Source organism: Staurois parvus, unplaced genomic scaffold (genome assembly GCF_062004578.1).
Source record: "Staurois parvus isolate SC_StPar_1 unplaced genomic scaffold, SC_StPar_1.0 ptg001349l, whole genome shotgun sequence".
In the NCBI taxonomy this organism is placed as follows: Eukaryota; Metazoa; Chordata; class Amphibia; order Anura; family Ranidae; genus Staurois; species Staurois parvus.
Genome location: NW_028319145.1, coordinates 2,669,141 through 2,691,813, shown reverse-complemented (window position 1 = coordinate 2,691,813; position 22,673 = coordinate 2,669,141). Strand labels below are relative to the sequence as shown.

At 43.2% G+C, this 22,673-nt stretch overlaps 1 protein-coding gene across 4 annotated transcripts in view; it reads left to right on the top strand.

The window, feature by feature from the left end:
* Positions 1–22,673, top strand: part of LAMA5 (laminin subunit alpha 5) — a 215,966-nt gene that overhangs the window by 33,352 nt on the left and 159,941 nt on the right. The gene's annotated exons all lie outside the window — the stretch shown is intronic.

Below are 22,673 nucleotides of genomic sequence, written 5' to 3'. Positions count from 1 at the left end.
CCTCTTCCTCTTCTTCTTTTTCTTCTTTTTGTCTTCCTCTTGCAGGTCACTGCTCATGCGCAGATTTTTTATCGGCAAAAAAACGTCCGATTTGCCCACTATTGCCGCGGGTGCTGTATGGCCTCCCATTGCTGCTGCCTCCACCGCCACACTGTGGCTCCACACTCTGGTTTTGGCCCCGTGACTGCCCAAATGAGTGAAGTGTGCGGTGATTCTAAGATCGACGGCACTCATCTGCATGTCATACTGACTGACAGTATTATTTCTCTTCCCCAGCAGACTCCAAGGGCATTTAAATTAAAGGTACAGTGTTCTGCACTAATATAAAGGCTCTCTGAAGCCTAGAAACACCCTTATTATAAGTTAAATTCGCAGCGAATAAATTCGCATCGAATCGAATTTATTCCACAAATTCGGCCAATCAGCCGAATCGAATTTTTGAATAATTCGCTCATCTCTAATTATTATTATACAGGATTTATATAGCGCCAACAGTTTGCTCAGCGCTTTACAATATAACAGAAGACAATACAGCAACAATACAGTTTAATACAAGAGGGATTTGAGGGCCCTGATCCTGGGAGCTTACAATCTAAGAGGGAGGGGACTCATGATACATTAGTGTGATGGTCAGTGGGAAGAGTGCTCCTTACACCTGTGGACATTGGGAAGAATTACCCCCTTACAGAAAAAATAAAAGGTCAGTGGTGTCAGCACAGAAATTGGTCAATGCTCAGGCAGGGGCGGACTGACCATTCGGGCACTCGGGCACTGCCCAAGGGCCCAGGGTCAGTAGGGGGTCCCACGAGATGCCCCTAGTACCTTTTTATAGGCTTTTTTAAGTGTGGTTTCAGTGTGGGTGAGGACACAGTGGTCCCATGATACCCTATTACCCGGGGGGCCCCATGAGTTGTCAGCCCGCCCCTGTGCTCAGGTAACCCCTAGCAACTTGTGGAGAAACCCTAGGGTTCCAAGGAACCCTGGTTAAGAAGCACTGCTCAGAAAGTCATGCTTTATGCTGACGACACTATGCTGTTACAAGGGGACACCTCTGTGTCTCTGGAGGCAGCTATGAACACTGTCGTAAAATTTGAGGAATATTCGGGACTCCTTATCAACTGGGACAAGTAGGCTTTAATGCTCTTGGACTCTTGCCCCACACAGGCTATAGCCCCTTCCTTCCCCATTCCTGTTACCTCTTCTTTCAAATACTGTGCAGCTTATCCCTCAACTGATACATTTCTGCCATTTGAATATAAACCCCCTGTTAAATTGCTCTAAAATTAAGATCTGGAATAGACTCCAGTTATCTCTGGCGGGTAAGGTGAATTTAGTCAAATCATATTTATGCCCCAACTGTTGTAGCTTCTGCATTATGCCCCTGTGGTTACTCCCTTAATCATCTTTCGTTTGGTGAATTCCATCTTTAGATAGTTGTTATGGCATCATAAAGCTCCTCACATTAGGTTGGAGCACCTGAAGAGGCCTAAAGATGCTGGGGAGCTGATGATGCCAAATCCCTGGCTCTACTACTTGGCAGCATAACTGCAACACCTTACCAGGGGCTTGACTCTCTATTCAGACCAGCATCAATCCCTCCCAGACTCCTCTAATAGCATACTAACCTACACTGCTGGGGTGGTGAGAAACGCTACTCTAGTGTCTGAAAAATGTGATCTAGTAGAGAAAAAGTTATCCTATAGTGGGAGGCAGCTGCCTTTCCAACAGCCTGTGAACAAGCTTTCCGCTCCCCCCCCCCCCCCAATAAGTATTTTATGGGACTTTCATGAATACAATATTCCACAAAAAAATCTTGCACATAGGGTACATAAAAAAGTGTTCCAGGTTGGTAAGGCAAATAAACATAATGAAGTAATGGCACACATAAACAAGCATAGAAGACGGTAAGGTTCTACCTGGAAGGGAATGGAGTGCACTAGGTGTGGACATGGTCCTGTGTTAAGCATGATCTAGCCCTACTGACATTCAGTTTTTTTTTAAAGCTGCAAAAACTAGGTAGGTAAACTAGTCTATGAACTGCTTTTATGTGTTTGATTGAGATCAGAGTTCAAATATTTGCATGAACAAGCTGTTGTATGGTATTTTTGACCGTAAAGCTGCACTTTAAAATTGTGTTTGGTCAGAAACAATAAACAATTGACCTAGTAAGGACTTTGATGCCAACTATGACCAAGCATCAAGGTCAAGATGTATCTCTGAAAGCTGGATTCTTTTTCAGAAGCCCACATCTCCCATCAAAGACATTCACTGGGCAGTGATACACCTCCTTCCATAACATTGTCTATACTCTCTGATTATAGGTAAATGACTCCTCTTTGGTTTTTCATGATGTTCTGTGCTGTCTCCTCTTTTATGAGGGACTTTTAGGTCTTCTGATCTCATCTTCTTTGTTATTTCTCCCTTTATGTTTTTTTCTCATATGTTACATCTAGACCATTAAATACAATCACCTGAATTCTCACAAATTACAGCATAGATGACTGCTCTCTGTAATTTTCCTGTGGTCTTTTGGATGCGTTCCTTCTCATCCTGTATCAGCTGACTGTTTCAGGAGCTTCCATCTCCCCCCTATGGTCTTCAATTAGCCTTATTTTTCAACATTGACGTTTTTCATGTGCTGTTTGATAAACATTCTGTACCATTTCGCCTCCACATTTAAAGGACATCTGTGGTAGTAGAGGTGGAGCAGGTAGGGTGAAGGTAGTATGTGAATAACACATCCATGTGTAGTGTCTAAACAGTACTTCCAAGCCCTTGCTTTTCAGCTTGTCTTGGTTTAGCGTCAAAAGGGCACCCAGAGGTAGACACAGATTGAAAGGACCCACTATTTGTCTGAAAGTAAAATGTAGGCGTATAAAGTCCTAAGCTGCCATTCATCAACAAATCTACCTACCCAGCACTGTAAATACCAACTTTTAATGGCCTAATCTCAGTGTTTTAAGATCTCAACTTTTCAGAATTATTTTTCATTGCATAAGTAGATGTTGGAGGGTTATAGTTCCTGTAAGCTTCCTCTTTCTCAGGAAACAATGTATTAAAAACTTCCAGGTCTCTGTACCTGCTAGAGCAGGGGTGGGCAAACTTTTTGACTTGAGGGCCGCAATGGGTTCATATATTGGACCCGGGGGCCGGACCAAGAGTAGATGAATGATGTGTATGTGTCATCCATAGTAAGTATAGTAATATTCCCCCATAGTAAGCATAGTAATTAATCCCCCATATAGTAATTCATCCCCCATAGTAATTCATCCCCCATAGTAATTAATCCCCCATATAGTAATTCATCCCCCATATAGTAATTCATCCCCCATAGTAATTAATCCCCCATTTAGTAATTCATCCCCCATAGTAATTCATCCCCCATATAGTAATTCATCCCCCCTATAGTAATTCATCCCCCCTATAGTAATTCATTCCCCATATTAATTCATCCCCCATATTAATTCATCCCTCATATAGTATTTCATCCCCCATAGTACTATTCCCCCCCAAGTAGTAAGCCAAGTCCCCCCCTGTGTCAATTCACTTACCTTTGCTCCGCGCATTCCTCTCGCCGCGTTCCCGCGCCGTTCCGGTCTTCAGGGCGGACTGTGAGAGGAGCCTAGCTCCCCTCACGTTCGTCACGCTGCCCCGCCTACACACATCCTGACAGCCATCCTGACAGTATCACGCTCCACGGGCCGGATTAAAAGGTCCGCCGGGCCGTAGTTTGCCCATTGCTGTGCTAGAGCTATGACAAGGAAGTCCAATTCTTGTTACAGTTGTCATTTACTTTACATTCTGGAGAATACAAAATAGGTGTAAACAATAGGCTAGATGGAAACCATTCTCCCCAGTTCTTATAGATATAGAGGTGAATGGGCGATTGTTTTAAAGTGCTTTTACTGCTTGTTCAGAATATGTAAATACTTCAGTATGCATACTGTGCACAAATTCACTTTAAGGCTTGGTTCACACTGCCGTGACTTGGGATCCGACTTGTGAGACCCCAAGTCGCATGACATGCAAAATCCCATATTATTCAATGAGAGCCGTCTTAATTAGCACTACTAAAGTCGCTCCGACTTTAGAAAAGGTTCCCGTACTACTTTAAGGCGACTTCTATCCAACTTGTGCCCATAAACTTTATTAGAAGTCGCCTCCAACTCGGATCCTCATCTATATTGATGTGATTTGGATCGGACATTACAGGAAGATTACTCAGGCATTCCCTGAAAGTTGCTTCAAAGTAGTACTCAAGTTGCCTGGCAAAGTTGCACTGCTTTCAGGCAGCAGTTTTGGATAAAGTAGAGAGGAATTAGAATACCTGTCATGTTTTTAATGTTGTCTGCCCCAACCATTGACACCCCCCCCCCCCCATTAGGAAAAGTCACCCTCTCCATCTGTCCTGTTATAACAGAAAGTGAAAGGAAATAGGGGCATTAATTCTAGTGACACATCAGGATTCCCTCACTTTTGGTTTTGGTTATGTGACAGACAATGAAGGAAAATCTCTAATGGGACACAGATGGCAAAATTAAAAGCAAAAAAACTGGTGATGGTTATAACCCTTCCTTACTGTATCCAAAATGAAAAAAAAAAAAGTTTTGCCTGTAGTTTTACTTTAAGCTTCACTTTAGTGGACAGTCCCTTTAACTTTAAGGGGTTAAAAAGAGGGATTACATATATATATATATATATATATATATATATATATATGAAATCTATAATAAAATAATTGTGTTTTTTTGTTTCTTGAACATTTATGTGGATAAATCTTCTTCCTTTAGTTCCTGACATTTTTCCTGTCTGCCTTTGAGTTTAGAGTGATGTGAAAGTGGAAAACCCAAATACTTCTGCGCTTAGGGATTGACTCTGTCATAGGGATCACACAATGAATGTCTTGGAATATGCACACCTTGCTGCCCTCAAAGAACCGGGGAGTCCAAAAGTCTCTCCAGGGAGTTCAAAAGTCCAAAATGCTAGCCCTCGAAACACGTCAGCCATTTTGGATATCCATCATTCTCATCCCCATTCAGAAACGCAGTGCGAATTGGACAGAGCGGTCTCATATGATGTGCTTATATTCAAGTAGAATACCTTCTTTTAAATTTAATAAACACACTTTTAAAGGTAATGCACAAGGCCGGTGCGCCCTCTGTTTTGTTTTTCTCTATTGGAGTTTAGAGTGTTCTCATCCTACTATGGGATGTTTCCACCGCTCCCGTCATTTTCATAATAATTTTAAATAAATTAAGAGTCACATATGGAAAATGAAACCCTTTTTATTTCAAAAGCATGTGTGCAGACCCAAATTAGGTTTGCATAGGGATTATTCAACAACTCTGATGACATAAAACAGTTCGGAGATTAATCCTTGCAGCAACTGTCAACAACTGGACTCTCAGTTTTGGAAGGACTTCTATTGGGAGCTCTTTCTAAACTGTGTTGGTGGACTTAAGTGTCTTGCAGTGGAGTTACAGCACAGGTAGGTTGAAGCAGGGGCGGACTGACCATTTGGAAACTCGGGCACTGCCCGAGGTCAGTAGGGGGCCCCATGAGGTGCCTCTGTATACCTTTTTCATAGGCTTTTTTGAGTTTGGGCAAGGACACAGGGGCCCCATGATCCCCTATTGCCCGGGGGCCCCATGAGTTGTCAGTCCACCCCTGGGTTGAAGTGTATGGGAAAAGACTTTACCCCAAAAACACAGTCTTAGTTCCTAGTGTAGACAACCTCAGATTTGGTAAGTTACTGAATTGCTAATGAAATTCATGTCTACGGTAAGTTTAGCATTTATCAGCTGCTTTCCTAACATTTAATGCAATAAAGTACGTTTGCATAAACCATAGTGTAAAATTTGTTTTGTGACCAATAAAGTTCCATGGTCATTAGGTTTTTTTTTTTGTCCTAACTCTTCGTTTCCCAGCTCAGCTGCCTTTTTCTCCCTGATCCATCACCCGTGTAACACGGAGCCACCATCCCAGCAATCGTTGAATTTCATCACTTTATTTCCATCTCTCTGATGTCTGGCATTTGTTCTGTGCTTCAGACCTGCAAAGATCAAACTGCAAATTTGATCACGGCACCGAGGAGACAGGAGGGGTGGGGTGTGAGTAATCGAGTGAGAATTCCAGACCAGACCTATGGGAAGTAGGGTTTGTTCTAAAAAGTTTGAAAGGTCAATCAGTGTAGCTTGGGGTGGGGTTGCCATCATCCCTATTTTCATACAAAGAAAATTTTTACCTTACATTTTTGTGGGATTTTTTAAGGCAACCTTGAAACATGTACAAAGAAGTCACTTGTTAAAAAGATTAACATTTTATTTTAGCAAAAAATGTTTTTTGCTTTGACACATTGAAGTATATCAGATAGGTAGTGCATACTTGACCAATATCAAAAGCAATGGTTTATAACAAAGCATTTACTACATAGAGTTGTGGTTTATGCAGTATGTATCCAGTGGTATCTCTCAAAAGCTGATTTCCATTTTGCAACCTCAAGTTTGACTGCAGATCTATAATAAGCCCGGGACCCAACGCGTTTCAAATACATTAGTACAGATTCTTCTTCAGGGAAAGAATACCACTCTATAACAATAATTGTTATTAATGAATCAAGAATTGATGTACATCCTTACAATTCAACAACAATAAATTAGCCGTATGGAATACATAACTTATGTAGCCACCAAAAATAGTTAAAAGGAAATGCTTCAATGTGTTTAGAAGGCAAATTTCTTCCATAGCTGAGTCCATCAAATGATGTGCAAGGACTACTGGTGTCACACCACAGATGCTGTCATAATAGGATATATATATATATATATATATATATGTGTGTGTGTATGATGCTATATATAATATGATATCTTAGAAATACAGCCAAACATCGAATAAATAAATTGTAGGATTATAAAGATCATAATAGTGTATGTCCTTTTACTAGACACATAGGTTACGGGGAAAAACCCAAGATGGATTATATATTTCCCTATAGTAGATGTTTTATAGTCTATAACCGCAGTAAGAAATGTATATTTAGATGTATCGGTTATATAATTTGAAAACTATTAAAAAAAAAAATAAAAACAAAATATCAAAGTAATTACTAACATTTAACTCATGGGCGGCACAGTGGCTTAGTGGTTAGCACGTCTGCCTTGCGTGGGTCATGGGTTCGATTCCCGACCATGGCGCCTCCTGCATAGAGTTTGCATGTTCTCCCTGTGCTTGCGTGGGTTTCCTCCAGGTGCTCCGGTTTCCTCCCACACTCCAAAGACATGCTGGGAGGTTAATTGGATCCTGTCTTAATTGGCCCTAATATGTGTATGTATGAATGTAAGTTAGGAACCTTAGACTGTACATCCCTTGAGGGTTAGGGACTGATGTGAATGTTCAATATATATATATATGTGTGTAAAGCGCTGCGTAAACTGACAGCACTATATATGTACCTGAAATAAATAAATAATAACTCACCATAAATTATGCGGCAATGTAATAGTGTTCAAGTTGAGCTTGGTTTTGTTGTTCAGACCACAACCTTCCAGGGGTTCAACGCCAGGCACAATAAATGTGATTCCTTCCAGAGTAAGGTTAGATAGCAAGGGCTGGATATATTAGTGCCAAAAGTGGCATTTTATAGGGTCCAAAGTGGGTGTAATGCATAGACTTCCTCCCATATGCGGAGTAAATCGCTGGAGAGGAAAATGGCGCCCATCAAAAATCCCACAAAAGGTTAAAATTCTCTTTGTTCTAAAAAGTTTATTCTTGTTTATTCTTATTCTAAAGTGACATTTTAAGTCCTCCAAGCATTTCAGCTCCCCTCCCGTAGGTACGCTTCATGCTTTCATCTTTTTCACTCATTGTGAATTCTACACTCTATAATCAGCTGCCCTTATCTCCTCGTATTACTCTGAAACAGAGAAAAAACACTTTTTTGCTGTGAAAAGCAAATAGATTGTGGCACAAGAAAAGGAAGGAGCTATCAGGGTATATAACACCAAAATATATTAGGGCAACATTCTGACAAAGCAACGTATTTTTGAGTCTTTTGGTAGGACACGCAGTTGGGTGTTTTGACTATGACTGGCTGATATTTCCCAAAAAATGATGGTTTGGAGGTATACAAAAATGATATAGGAATAAGTGTCTACAATCTGAAGCCAAAAGACTGGAGACACCTGACCATCAAACCTACTATATGGCTACAAATTTGTGAGCACCCTCTATTTCCAAATGCCCTCAGTGAAGGGTGGCAACAGCTTATGAAAGATCATTTTACGTTCCAATCTGAACATGCTCCTGTGCACAAAGCCAGCTCCATAAAGACGTTGTTTGGTATGACGGAACTCATGTGGCTTACACAGAGCCCAGACTTCAACCCTGTTAGATTCCTTCGGTATGAGTTGGAACCATATCTTTGTCCAACAACAGTACCTGACCTCAAATGCTCTGTTGGCTAAATGAGCATAAGGTCTCAAAGACACACTTCAAAAGTCATCCCAGAAAAGTGAAGGCTGTTATGGTGCAGAGGTGTGGGGGGATGTTATTCCATATTAATTCCCATAGATGTGACTGTCATGAGTCCACAGTGCTATGTGACCTCTGGGCTAACATTACATATAGGATTGTTCTTATGTGTATAGTTCCAAGGCAACTGCTTAGTGCAGCAGTTATCTGTAAATACCACGGGCTCCGTGGCCTTTGTGGTCATTTAAATGTCACTTCCTAACAGTGAACAGTAGTAACCCCTGGTTCACATATCCGTGTTCCTGCAGGCCACATTTTGTGCAGGCACAAGAGCCCATTCATTTGCATGGACTCCCGTGCCCCGTGACACGCAGGAAAAGAAGTCCCTGCACTTCTTCTGAAAACGCAGCCCGCACGAGAACCTCGGTTCCCAGTACGGTTGCGATTTCCAGTGCGGTTGGCATGCCATTAGAATTAATGGCACCTGCCCGCGGGTCCGCATTCTTCTGTGTGGGTGGTGTGGCTGCACAGATTTTTGTGCGGATCCGCAGTGGCACCACCCGCACAGATGTGAACCTAGCCTTAAAGCTAATCTGGCTGTACATGGATCAAAATTCAGACAGTTCAGCAGGGACTGGACGAATTTTAATCAATGTATGGGCAGTGTGGTTGTACACAAGTCGTTCTATTGATCGACTTGTGTATAACCAGCCTGACTGTTTTTTCCTGAATGATCAGTACCTCCAGTTATAGCCAGCAGCACTGATCATTGTGTTCTGATGGCAGAGGAATGCTCCCCGCCGGCAGAATACCATAGCTCACCAGAAGTGATTCCCCATCCATCCCGAATGTGTGGTTAAACGAAAAAACGAAAAATCATGTACAGTGCTGTGCAAATGTATTTGCTCCTGTAGGAGAATGTTCGACCATTAGTTTGTGACCTCAAGCTCAAACGCAGTTGGGTTATACAGCAGAACAATGATCTGGAACATACCAGTCCACCTCGGAATGGCTCATAAAAAAAAACCCAAAATTAATGTTTTTGGAGTGGCCCAGTCAAAGTCTGGACTTTAACCCAATTGAGATGCTGTGGCATGACCTTAAATAGGTTGTTTATACTCGAATAAACCCTCCAATGTGGCTGAATGAAAACAATTCTGCAAAGAAGAGTGGGCCAAAATTCCTTCCACAGCGATGTAAAAGACTCTTTGCCAATTACCGCAAATGCGTGGTTAGGGGGCAATTACTTTTTCACATAGGGCCAGACAGGTTTGGACAGCCTTTTTCCCCTAATAAATGAAATCATCATTTAAAAACTGCGGGTTATCTTTGTGTACTATTAAAATTTGTTATGATGATCTAAATCATTAGAGTTTGACAAATATTTACAAAAACCTAAAACATTCAGGAAGGGTCAAATACTTTTTCACAGCACTGTATGGCCAGCCTTACTAGTAATGATTCTTGATCAGGCACTAGGGAGGAAATGTATGTGCAAAACAAAAAAAAATCCAAAGCTGATCTGGGTTAAGGGTTAAACCCTTCCTGCCTAGCATAGGTGCTTGTTTCCTGCAGGTAGCACTGAGCAAAGAGGTCAGGCATGTCTTGGAGAGACCCCTGAAACTGGCACACCTTCAAAAATGCTTTTAATGAATCATTGGAAGTGCAAACCCACCCCGGAGTCCTTTTGATACTAATAAAAGCCTTTATTGACTCGCATACCATACTGGTCATACAGGAACATACCTTCATTGTGTGTAAAGCAGTATTCTGATATTTATTAACTAGCATCCAGCACCTGCCGCTTGGAACTGTAGGACGGCCATGTTTGTATTTCTGCAAAGTTCAACTGTGGCAGCTTGTTAAGGTTGTATTTCTCATTGAAAAGAGAAATTTGTTGCACATGGTTTAGTTACAACCAGCGGCGGACTGACCATTCGGGTACTCGGGCACTGTCTGAGGGCTTGGGGTCAGTAGGGGGCCCCATGAGATGCCCCTGGTACCTTTTTTGGGTGTGGGCGAGGACACAGGGGCCCCATGATCCCCTATTGCCTGGGGGCCCCATGAGATGTCCCTGGTACCTTTCATAGGCTTTTTTGGGTTTGGTTTGAGTGTGTGCGAGGACACAAGGGGCCCATGATCCCCTATTGCCTGGGGGCCCCATGAGATGTCCCTGGTACCTTTCATAGGCTTTTTTGGGTGTGGTTTGAGTGTGGGTGAGGACACAGGGGCCCCATGATCCTCTATTGCCTGGGGGCCCCATAAGATGTCCCTGGTACCTTTCATAGGCTTTTTTAGGTGTGGTTTGAGTGTGGGCAAGGGCACAGGGGCCCCATGATCCCCTATTGCCTGGGGGCCCCATGAGATGTTCCTGGTACCTTTCATAGGCTTTTTTGGGTGTGGTTTGAGTGTGGGCGAGGACACAAGGGGCCCATGATCCCCTATTGCCTGGGGGCCCCATGAGATGTCCCTGGTACCTTTCATAGGCTTTTTTGGGTGTGGTTTGAGTGTGGGCGAGGACACAGGGGCCCCATGATCCTCTATTGCCTGGGGGCCCCATAAGATGTCCCTGGTACCTTTCATAGGCTTTTTTGGGTGTGGTTTGAGTGTGGGCGAGGGCACAGGGGCCCCATGATCCCCTATTACCCGGGGGCCCCATGAGTTGTCAGTCCGCCCCTGGTTATAACTGTATTTATATAGTGGTAAAGAGAAGCTGCTCTGCTGAGGCATTTTTATTGGTATTGACTTTCTGTGTGCATGGGTGACATAAGGGCTAACCCAACGCGGTTCCCCACATCCACCACACATTCTCCACACATTCTCCACATGCTGAAAAGAGCTCAATGCACATGAGCGGTGAGCCGGAAAGAGTGGTGCCTGCAGCTGCTGCCAGGAGTTGGCACCGTAATGTTCTTTTCATTGGCTTCCCTACGTGGGCCCCACCACTCAGGACTGCTGTGCACTCATAGCTGGCATGGGACAACCCTGCGTTTGTTTGTACAAGTCCCTGCATGCATCTCAAAGCTTCTTTTTTTCTCAGTTTTGACTGCAGATTGCCTTTAAGCTGCTAGAATCCGAACAAGAATTTGACAGCATGATAGCTGCGCAGTATACCGTGGCATGGCGACAACGGGTAGCATTGACTACAAACAAGTCCTCAGATCTGTCTCCAGCTTCTCTCTCGTCTTAATAATAGCAGCTTCACCATTGCGCAGTCATCTGTGAGCGGCCAATCACTGACAAACTGGTGGGTGCTGGGGAGGGCCACGAAAAAAGCGTTGATGGTTTCTAACTGGCATCACAAAGTGTAAAACCCATCATGCCAGCATAATCTGGCAGAAGAACAGAGGCATTCTGGGCACTGATTCTAGCACTCCTCTTTGGCCTTCTATCACTCAGGCTCCTGCAAAGTGCCTTCATCAGACATTGGTCACAAGGCTCCGTTCACATTTGCATCAAATCCCGTCTAGCTACACCTAAGGTTCACACCTGGTCAGTATTGTACCGACTTGCTGCACATTACATCCGTATAGCAACATACTGGGGCTGATTTACTAAAACTGGAGAGTGCATACTCTAGTGCAGCTGTGCATGGGAGCCAATCAGCTTCTTACCCCCGGTTCACATCTGTGCAGGTGGTGCCGCTGCAGATCCGCATGAAAATCCGTGCAGCCACACCACCCGCACAGAGAAATGCAGACCCACGGGCGGGTGCCATTAGTTCTAATGGCACGCCGCCCGCACTGGGAAATGCATCCGTACTGGGAACCAAGGTCCTGTGCAGGCTGCGTTTTCCAGAGTAGTGCAGGGACTTCTTTCCCTGCGTGTCACGGGGCATGGGAGTCCATTCAAATGAATGGGCTCTCGTGCCAGTGCAAAACGCGGCCCGCACAGCCGTGAACCTAGGGTAACTGCAGCTCATTCAGTTTTGCTTTGAGCTTTAGTCTAGGTTCACACCTATGCATTTTCCGCTGCGCTTTGCAGAAACGCACAGCAGTCCATTTAATATGATTTCCCATGGGACAGGTTCACATCTCATTTTCACTCGGTGCGTTTTTTGTGGACTTTTTTTAAACGCAAAAGTTTGTGTTTTTGGTTCTATAGACTTCAATGGAGATGCTGCAGAAAAGCATGTAGTGTGTTTTTGCTGCGTTTTGTGTTTCATTCTGCCCAGCAACAAGTTGAAACCTTCCCCCCGCAAAACACATGTGCAAAAACGCACCGCAAAAAGTACTGCAGAAACGGATCAAACGCAAACTGCATAGTTGTGAACCTAGCCTTAAAGCAGAGCTCCACCCAAAAGGGGAAGTTCCTCTTTAAGGACTGCTCCCCATTAAGAATTGGCACCTTTGGGGGGCGGATACCCGAATTTGACAGGTACCCGCTCCCACTTCCAGGCCGATCGCCTAGGGCGATCAGAAACGGAAAGGTGTCCTCCCTCCCTGTAGTCTTTTGGGACATGTGACAGGTCCCAGAAGACTACAGGACCATTCATGAAGTGCAGCACTACTCGCGCATGCGCAGTGGGTACCCAGCTGTGAAGCCACAAGCTATCACATCCGGGTGCCCACACTGAAGATGCTGGAATACAGGACGGCTGGTGAAACGGGCTGCGGTGGACACACCACGGGAACGAGGGACAGGTAAGTGTCTTTTTTTTAAAAAGTCAACAACTACAGTTTTTGTAGCTGCTGACTTTTATCTTTTAACAGTGTGAGTGGAACTCCGCTTTAAGCTGTTTTTAAAACCTGACTGCCAGTACTGGGAACTTCTCCCCGTACTGTTGTCACAGAGGTGGAGGGGTGGTGGACTATAATCAGGCGGTGGCTGCCACCATGGGAACATGTTACATACTCCACCCTAAAAACGGGTGTAACATTTCACATGCCCCCAAAGGTGGACTTATGCTTTAAGAGGGATCTGCTAGCTCAAGCACAAGTTTTTCTTTGTCACTCTCAGCAATACACAGGGCAATAAATATCTCCTGAATTGTGACATAAGCCATAAACTGAAACTCAGCTGAAATGATTTAGATTTTACAAGAGAGAGCTTCATCTTCAACAGGCTATAATTCCAACCTATGTAGTAAAGTGTGAGGAATTTCCTGGCATACCAGGCACATTGATGTCACAGCCTATGTGGGGTTCTAGTGCTGAATTAGCCCTGATTCACACCGAATACAATTTCAAAGTGGTGCAATTTGGTCCCATGTAAAACTCAACTTCAAAGTAACACTGATATAGACACGGGTGCGATTTCAGTGGCACTTTTACCCCCTTCCTGCCCAGGCCAATTTTCAGGTTTCAGCGCTCTCACACTTTTAATGAGTTCACAAACTATGGTATATATCTGAAAATCGATCATTCCTGAAGTACTGACAGCCAATCTAATTTCTTGAGGTCCAAGAATGTCAGAACAGTACAGATATCCCCCAAATGACTCCTTTTTGCAAAGTAGACAGTCCGACGTATTTCATAACAGGCATGGTGAGTTTTTTGAAGTTGTAATTTTTTTGTCATAATTTTTCGAAAATTAAAAAAATGATTTTCACTATTTTTTTTTCTTTACATACTCTCACCAGTGCAGAACAGCATCATCATATAACTGGCATGGCGATGATCAGGGACACTGACTGGTGACAGTACAAAAAAAAAAATTGATAATTGTTTTTAATTTTTTTATTATTTTTAATTACATTTTATTTCTCTTTTTTTAAGATTTTTTTTCACATTTCACTATGACCAAAGTAGTATAATGTTACCATAGTAACATTGCACTACTACCAGCCACCTGTAGTACCACCTCAGACCCCAGATAAATCTTCCTCACCCAGCTGTTTGGAGGAATCCCTGAGCAGGGGATCCAGTGCCTGTCACTTTAAGAAATAAGATTGTCCTAGGAGGTGGCTAATCTGGTTTCCCAATAGAGCGCCCCTTCCCCTATGTGGCCCAGAGGGTGCAGGCTTACGCACTCAGTCCTTCTTCTGTGCAGCTGGTAGGTTGGTGGTTGCTACCAGGCCTTCTAGCTGGGCAGCTCCTTCTCTGCTACACAGGTGGTCCTTATTCTGTGGGGAGAGTCTGACCTTTCTTCCTTCCAAGCTCCACTGCCTGTAGGTGAGCCCTTCTCCATCTGGGCCTCCTCCCAGGCTCCTGTCTTCAGCTACACATAATCTCTGTCTTCAACCCTAACTCTGTTGCCAAGCCTCTTGTTGGGGCATTGGCCCGGATCCCTCAAAAGTGCTGATCAGCCACTCCTCAGATCCACCCACTGCTTCTAGACCTTTTTTCAAAGTTCTAGAGCAGGGGGAATTCCAGAGTTTGGTCTGCAGAATTTCTCAGCTCTTACCATAGTTTGACCCCTGCTAGCTATCACACCCAGGCTGCTACTCAGCCCTCCTCACTAACAATTAGAGCCTAGCTCCCCCTAGCTGACTAGGAGGGTGTTATATACAGTATGTGTGTGTGTGTGTATATATATATATATATATATATATATATATATATATCACACACATACATACACACAAAATTTCTATTTTACACTTACCATCCTGAGCTAACCCACAGGCAAAGCACATCTAATGGGATGCCACAAATGATTTTCTGATATATCTTCAAACGCAGATAGCTCTCTGTATCTGTAAAAGACTTAATCAGGAAATAGAAGCAAATTTACACTGGCAGATGATCACAATGGAACTATCAAATGACAGCAAGAGCATAAGACTTGGCTGAATAGATTTAGGAAGCCAAAGTCTGGGCCATGCTGCCCAGGTGGCCAACTGCGGTAGCCACATTAGGCAGCAGTCATGGAGCCACTGAGGGATGGGGAGGCATTCATGTTCAACAGGGGTGATCCTGTCTTGGGTATCGCTGTCTTTCAATTATTGCTGGTAATATTTGCACCATCACATCACTAGTGACAAGGTAGGACCTAAACCTCCCTGCTTCAGTTGTCATTCCCTCAGGCAAGGTCAAGCACAGCAGTGTCTGTGACAGAATGGCAGGGTTGACGTGTTGCGAATTTCTTGACAGGAGGAAATCCTTTGCCTGATTCCAACCCGGGTCTGAACTCCAAACAGGAAATTTATTTTGCAGTTCCAAGAGGACATGAAATATGCCAATGATTCTTAGCTGTAGCACCTTGTTCTCCCAAGGAATGACCGGACATCACCGCCTATTGTACATTGCTGCTATCAACAGTCAAAGAGAGTAGTAAATGCAGTAAAATCCATTATTTATATTGCCTGTACATAGACGGATCTGTGGTTGGCATGTAATATAAAATGGGAATTTTTATTTGAAAGGATCACTATTCCACAAAATATTGTAGACCAATGGCTACATGAGGTTAGTCCATCCAGTAAAGTTCTTTCTTTTTTATTTCGCATTTTTCCATGCTTACATGCAGACCAAGCTGTCCAGCAGAAGTAACAGTGACAGGTTGGGAATTTTTCCATGCTTACATGCAGACCAAGCTGTCCAGCAGATGTAACAGTGACAGGTTGTGACAGACTAATTGTTACTTGAGGTTAGTCTATCCAGTAAAGTTCTTTCTTTTTTATTTCGCATTTTTCCATGCTTACATGCAGACCAAGCTGTCCAGCAGAAGTATCAGTGACAGGTTGGGAATTTTCCATGCTTACATGCAGACCAAGCTGTCCAGCAGAAGTAACAGTGACAGGTTGGGACAGACTAATGGCTACTTGAGGTTAGTCTATCCAGTAAAGTACTTTCTTTTTTATTTCGCATTTTTCCATGCTTACATGCAGACCAAGCTGTCCAGCAGAAGTAACAGTGACAGGTTGGGAATTTTTCCATGCTTACATGCAGACCAAGCTGTCCAGCAGAAGTAACAGTGACAGGTTGGGACACTGCGGATTTGCGCCAACGTTCTTTAAAAACCACATGTATAAAAGCTGGCCCCTGTTTGTGTTATAGTTTGTGCCATTCTCTTTCATCTTTGGTGGAGTGTTTGGTCTGTATGTTAACATAAAGCAATACTTTAAAAAAAGAATATGAAAAAAAAAAAAGGCCAATATATACTGAGTTCTGTTATTATTGCAAGCATTCACTGCATACATTTCACAGGACAATTTGTCCTTTAAGTGAACTGAGCCTTTAAGACAGTGTTTTAAGGCTATAGACAATTAAGAAAAGCTATTTGTAAACTCCTAAAACGTCTTTTAGTGATCAAGTTTCCTTTCCGAGTCGAATTATGAGAATAATACCTGGCAGGGTGTGAAAAGCGTCATTATTCTGCAGGCTTGGCACTCCGACAGAACATTCTATACTTAATAACCCTCAAGAACGCCTCCTCCGGTTGTGTCTAGGCCGTGTTTGTGTTGATGTGGCTGGGTAGAAATTGGGGAGGTGTTTTTGGTAATTTTTTTAGTTTGTGTTTTTTTCGTGTTGGTTTAATGAAGTCAGGCATGTCTTAGTATGTATGATTTAGCATGCTAGTGATTTGGTGAAGACACGGTGTCGCCTATACACGCTTTGGCACGCCATGTGAAGGTAACTGATATTTTATGGTTCTGCTTTGTGTTGATCTACAATCAGGTGCTCTTGGATTAAAGTTAACTTCGAGTCAAATATGCGGTTTAAGCATTGCATAATTTTCGACAAAAAAACTATTGTGTTTTAAAGGCTTACAACTTTAAAAATTTGAGTGGACAAATAGAATCATTTAAAGTGGAACTTGAAAAATATTGCAATCAGGAAGGCTTATAGTGCATGTGCAGCTCAGTGTGCAGTTGTTTTGGTCCCCAGATGTATTAACTCCAATGCACATGTGCACAGCCTACTGGCAAGGCTGCTCCGAATTCGGAAAACTGCATGAAGTGTATTTCAATGGCAGGATCCAAAGGCCAAAGTTCTACTGTAACAAAACCATTTAGTTTTCTTTCATGAAATTCTAGTAGTGCCTCATTGACTGTCTGCTACCAGCAGGAGATACCTCACAGCCTGATACTAGGGGTGCAGGGAGGTGCAGTGTGGTGTGGACAGTAAAAACAGAGTCCAGTTGAGGCAAAACTTGAAACTTGTATTAAGCAGAATACTAATATTACCAACATCCCAGCAGGAGAGCGCCGCTTAGGGAAATAACTCAAAGTTCAGTGTAGTCAAAGATGCAGTTGAGGAGAGATGCCCACGGTGTCTGTTTAGAGGGTGAAGTGAGGCCTGGCTGGTCTGGTCCCAAGAGGGGAGACTTCTGACAGGTTAGCTCATCCCTAGCCTTTCCCTCATCGCCAGGAACATGTCCCTACCGATAGTCTACTGGGGTCTCTGTCTACACTAGCCACTCACAAAATGCACGCCAAAACCCTAGGCAGGGGTTTAAATAGACCCTGTTGACCCAAGATGGTCACTGAGGGTCATGTGGCCGCCTAGTAGCCAACCAGAACACTACTCCAATTGACCCAGGAAACCATAGAGAAATCTGGTTACCCTAGGACTTCCTCTCCAGGCTGCGGTACCACTCAGTTCGAGCTCCAACAACAGTGGAGAAAACAGACTGCACTTGCCTACAGGGGCATACAGCCCTGTACTTGAGAACCCCTCAGAACAGTGTACCACCACCTATTTCAGCCTGTCATTGATTTTTGACAGGCTGCTTCCCAGATGCCAACATTTTGCCAGTTTTTTACACTGTGTGGGAAAAAGCATCCATGGACATGAAGCCTTAGGTACACTCAGTGGACACAGTCTATCTGCTCAGTGTCTCTTTTAATTTTGGCATGTATCTTAGCCCTTTCCTGGTAGCAAAATACTTTGCGATCCCCTGTCCTAACTCCTTGGCGTTGAGATCCCCTATCCTAACTCCTTGGCGTTGAGATCCCCTGTCCTAACTCCTTGGCGTTGAGATCCCCTGTCCTAACTCCTTGGCGTTGAGATCCCCTGTCCTAACTCCTTGGCGTTGAGATCCCCTGTCCTAACTCCTTGGCGTTGCGATCCCTGTCCTACCTCCTTGGCGTTGCGATCCCTGTCCTACCTCCTTGGCGTTGCGATCCCTGTCCTACCTCCTTGGCGTTGCGATCCCTGTGCTAACTCCTTGGCTTTGCGATGCCCTGTGCTAACTCCTTGGTGTTGCGATCCCCTGTCCTAACTCCTTGGTGTTGCGATCCTCTTGTCAGGGCTGGGCTCCTGCTACTTAACGAGCAGCTCTTTTATTTCACTGCTCAGCAGCTGCTCAGCTGTTGGTTAATTACCAGCCACTCGTTGTCTCCATAGTGGCTCACCTGGATACCATTATTTGCCTCATTAGTCCAGCCTACAGCCAGCCCTTTTTGCTATTTTAGCAGCTTAGCTCATTTTCTTTTTTTTGCCCTTGCATGATCTATGATCTTCAGTGTGTTCCTGCCTACAATTCAGTCTGGCTAACTTGTAATTCCTGTTCCTGATTTGTGGCTCCTTATTACGCTGACTTTTGTTTTCCTGACTCTGGCTTGTCTGATAACTTGCTCTGGCATCCAAACCCTGGCTTTTGTTTTGACTACGTTCCTGATCTATGTCATACTTGCTAGTTCATTAAAGGATTTTAACTGCACTTTCTTGTCTCCATCTGGTTCATTGTTCTTGACACCCATCTCCTAACTCCTTGGTGTTGCCATCCCTTGTCCTAACACCTTGGTCTGTTCCCATCTGCCATGAGTTTGGGTATTCTCACCCTCAATTTGGGGTCTTCCTATCTGTCATGTTGCATTTACCCTAAAGTATTTCTAAACCCAGAACAGTAAAATCAGTCTGTATACGCAGTAAAGCATGCTTGTTATCAGGGTGGAACCTAAGGGGTTAATCCTCTGCATTGTGTAAAAAGGCTGTTTGATCCTGACTTCTCTGGTTCTCCCCTTATTCCATTGCCCCATATTGTGACATATTGACATATTGTGTGGGATCACTCTACACATTCTCAGTTTGGTGTGTATTGCTAGAGAGGCTTTTTTTTTGGGTGGAGCATGTAACATGTTTCCAAAGGTGAACTTATCCTTTAGGACAAATTACAAATTCAGGCGCACCCTGAAAACCCATCTCTTCAGGGAAGCCTACCCCACCCTCACCTAACAGTCGATCTCCTCCACTCCTCCTACCACTCCATCCCTCACAGCCACTTCCTCCTGTACCACTATCCCCTCCCTCCTAGTTTGTAAGCTTGAAAGAGCAGGGCCCTGGAACCCCTCGTGTATTGTTCTGTTACTGTATTGTCCCATGTACTGTCCCCCACTATAATGTACAGCGCTGAGCAAACCTTCTGGCGCTATATAAATACTGTATAATAATAATAATTCAACAGAGAAAGAGGAGATCCTTGTTACTGGAAGGGGCTGCCATGCAGACCTGTTAACTCCAGCAGAGGAATCTCATTGAGAGGAGTTTCAGACATAAGCAACTGTTGATGACGATTTAACCATTTACCAAAGTTTAGATGGACTAAGAGTCATACCACACTGGCAATATGTTTGAGGAGATGTAAAAATTCTAAGGAAATTGGTATTTTCGATGGAATCGATAAATCACCAGCGACAATCACTCTGCATGACTTAGTTATAAATCACTGAAGGAGAGCAATTTGTGGCAACAAGCACAAACATAATGATGAAGCACAGGTTTGACCTTTTGCGGCGATATATTGCTTCTTAGCAACAAGTTGCCAACGCCTATAGCGATTATGTTGCTAGCTACAAATCACTGTTAATGGGTGGCATTAGCGATTTGTAGCAGCAATTCATTGATGCAACAGAATTGTCAGCATGACATAGCCCTAACCTTCTAATTCCCTTTCCAGCACTACAGGCTATAGGTGGCCATATATCCCCATAGCTGTCATGCAATGTGATCAAATAAAACATGGCTTGTGATCAGTGGGGCTCGTGAGAATTGTTTGCAGATAGTCACACATTAAAGTATATCTGATGCCCCATACACACGATGAGAATGACGGACAAACGATCGGTCGTTTTTTTTCACATCGAAAGTGAAAAGGTTATTAAAGATACGAAAATTCTCCTATGAAAGAAAAGAATTTCGAAAGTGATGTCATGTATTGTATTGTATTTGTATTGTATTTTCAGACGACTACTGTACTGATTAAACGAAAATCGTACGATCTGGTATCGTACGAGAAAAGTTTTTGCGCTTGTTTCTTCGGATATTATTGCATGAATTGTCATGATCGGCTCTCAAAAGCTGTGTACTAACGATCCGATTATCAGACGATCGGTCCTCATACGAAAATTTTCAGACGATTTTCTTATAGTGTGTACGGGACATTAGGCTCCTGTACACTGCAGCTGATAAACGGACGTTTAGGAGCTTTTCTGCGTTTTTTTCGGCAGCCCCTGAACTCTCCCTAATGTTTTCCTATGTGTCCGTGTACATATCGTCCTTTACAGGCAGTTGAGTTTACAGTCGTTTTTTTGAACGTACCAAACTTGCGTTCAGGAGTAAAGTTTATCAGCGCTCCAAATGCTTGTAAACGCGGCTAACCGCGTTTATAAGCGTTTGGATTTTTTTTTTAACTCTTCCATTTCCGGATTCTGTCCAGAGCCTTTTTTGATCATGAAAACTGCATGCAAAGCATTTTCCCGGTACTCAAATGGACCCGGTACACCATACTTTGAGGTTTCGCATGAAATAAAATATGTTAGATTCTGCTGCAATAATTTCTGCACAGAAATGACCCGGAACACATCCAAACACCACAAAAAAAAAAAACAGCTAATCTCCACAAATACTGCTCTCTCTGCTTCTGCTCTCTCTATTTCTCTCAAAATGTCTGAAATAGTTAATTTTTTTTACTGTTTTTCAGTGCATTCTGGGCATTTTGGAAAGTCTCCTGAGGTTAGCATTAAAAAACTCTTCCAAACACAAACACTCATAAACGCGCATAAACGCGGTATGCAAACATGGCTAAACAGCAGGGCCCTCGAACCCCTCGTGTAGTGTATTGCTACTGTCTTGTCTCATGTTCTGTCCCCCACTACAATGTACAACGCTGAGCATACCCTTTGGCGCTATATAAATACTGTATAATAATAATAATAATAAACAGACAATTTTTTAACCTACATTTTCCAGCAGTCAGTTTCCATCGTTCAGAAGTGTCCCGTGTACATGGAGTCTAATATTTACAACAAATATGTAATATATTGCAGCCTACCAGTCCTTAGATGTGGTATTTATTTATTGTTTTAGGCTTTTTTCCCCTTTATTGATCCTGCCAGTAATATACTTCCTGTCCTAGGGTGACAGTTCCCGCTCGCTGAATAGTATCTATAGAGGTGCAGTGTTGTCACCCCCGGGCAGGAATGCAGAACAACTCTCCCTCTTGTGTTCCCCATAACATAAGAGGAGTTGTTCTGTAGTTCACAGAAAGAGCTGGAAACAATGCTAACTGGTAATAGCACAGGAAGTTATCAATCCGTATGATTTTTGATGGACACATCAGGTGTTTTTTGCAGTCATTGAAAAGACATAAAATGCTTTCAATGGTATATTTAACAGACCAAAAAGGAGCAAATAAGAGAAATCCATTGTTAGGATTTACTTTATCGGTAGAAAAAGTAGCCTTTTATGCAGCTGATGCATGTGAGTATGGGCACTTTAAGTAGTGTACCTTTGAAGACCTTTGTCATTGATGTCCTCCATACAAGTAACAATTGTGGTTACGTGGAGAACATGGATACTAATCTTGCTGCAGTAACTTTCTTTCCATTATTTTGGTGAGCGATGGATGGGGTCTAGCAGCGGAATGGTTAACAAAGCTCCCTTTTCAGCTTTGCAAACATTTTTTCGATGTGCCTCTCCAGTCAAAGTCAAACAATTGGAAGGGGGTAGGGAAGAGAACTCACTGATGTAAAGAATCCTTTTATACCAACTCCTGGAAGGTGTGTGGGGGGAGCACGGGGGCTGTGTGTGTGTGCAAACGTTGAACAAGGATTTCACATTCCTCATACACTTTACAGAACTCCTTAATTAGCTAAAGGAAAATTGTGAATCTGTGAATTCCTTTGAAATAACTTGATATAGAAAGTCATCGTAGAACAGTGTTTTCCCAACGTTGGCCTGTACAGAAACTCCATCAGGAGCCTTGAACTGTCCATGCACCATCTATATCTAATAGTTGGAGCTTTTTTTTTTCTTCACCATTGCTAAAATAACTCAACTTACTGGACATAACCACAATTTAGATTCACAAAAGCT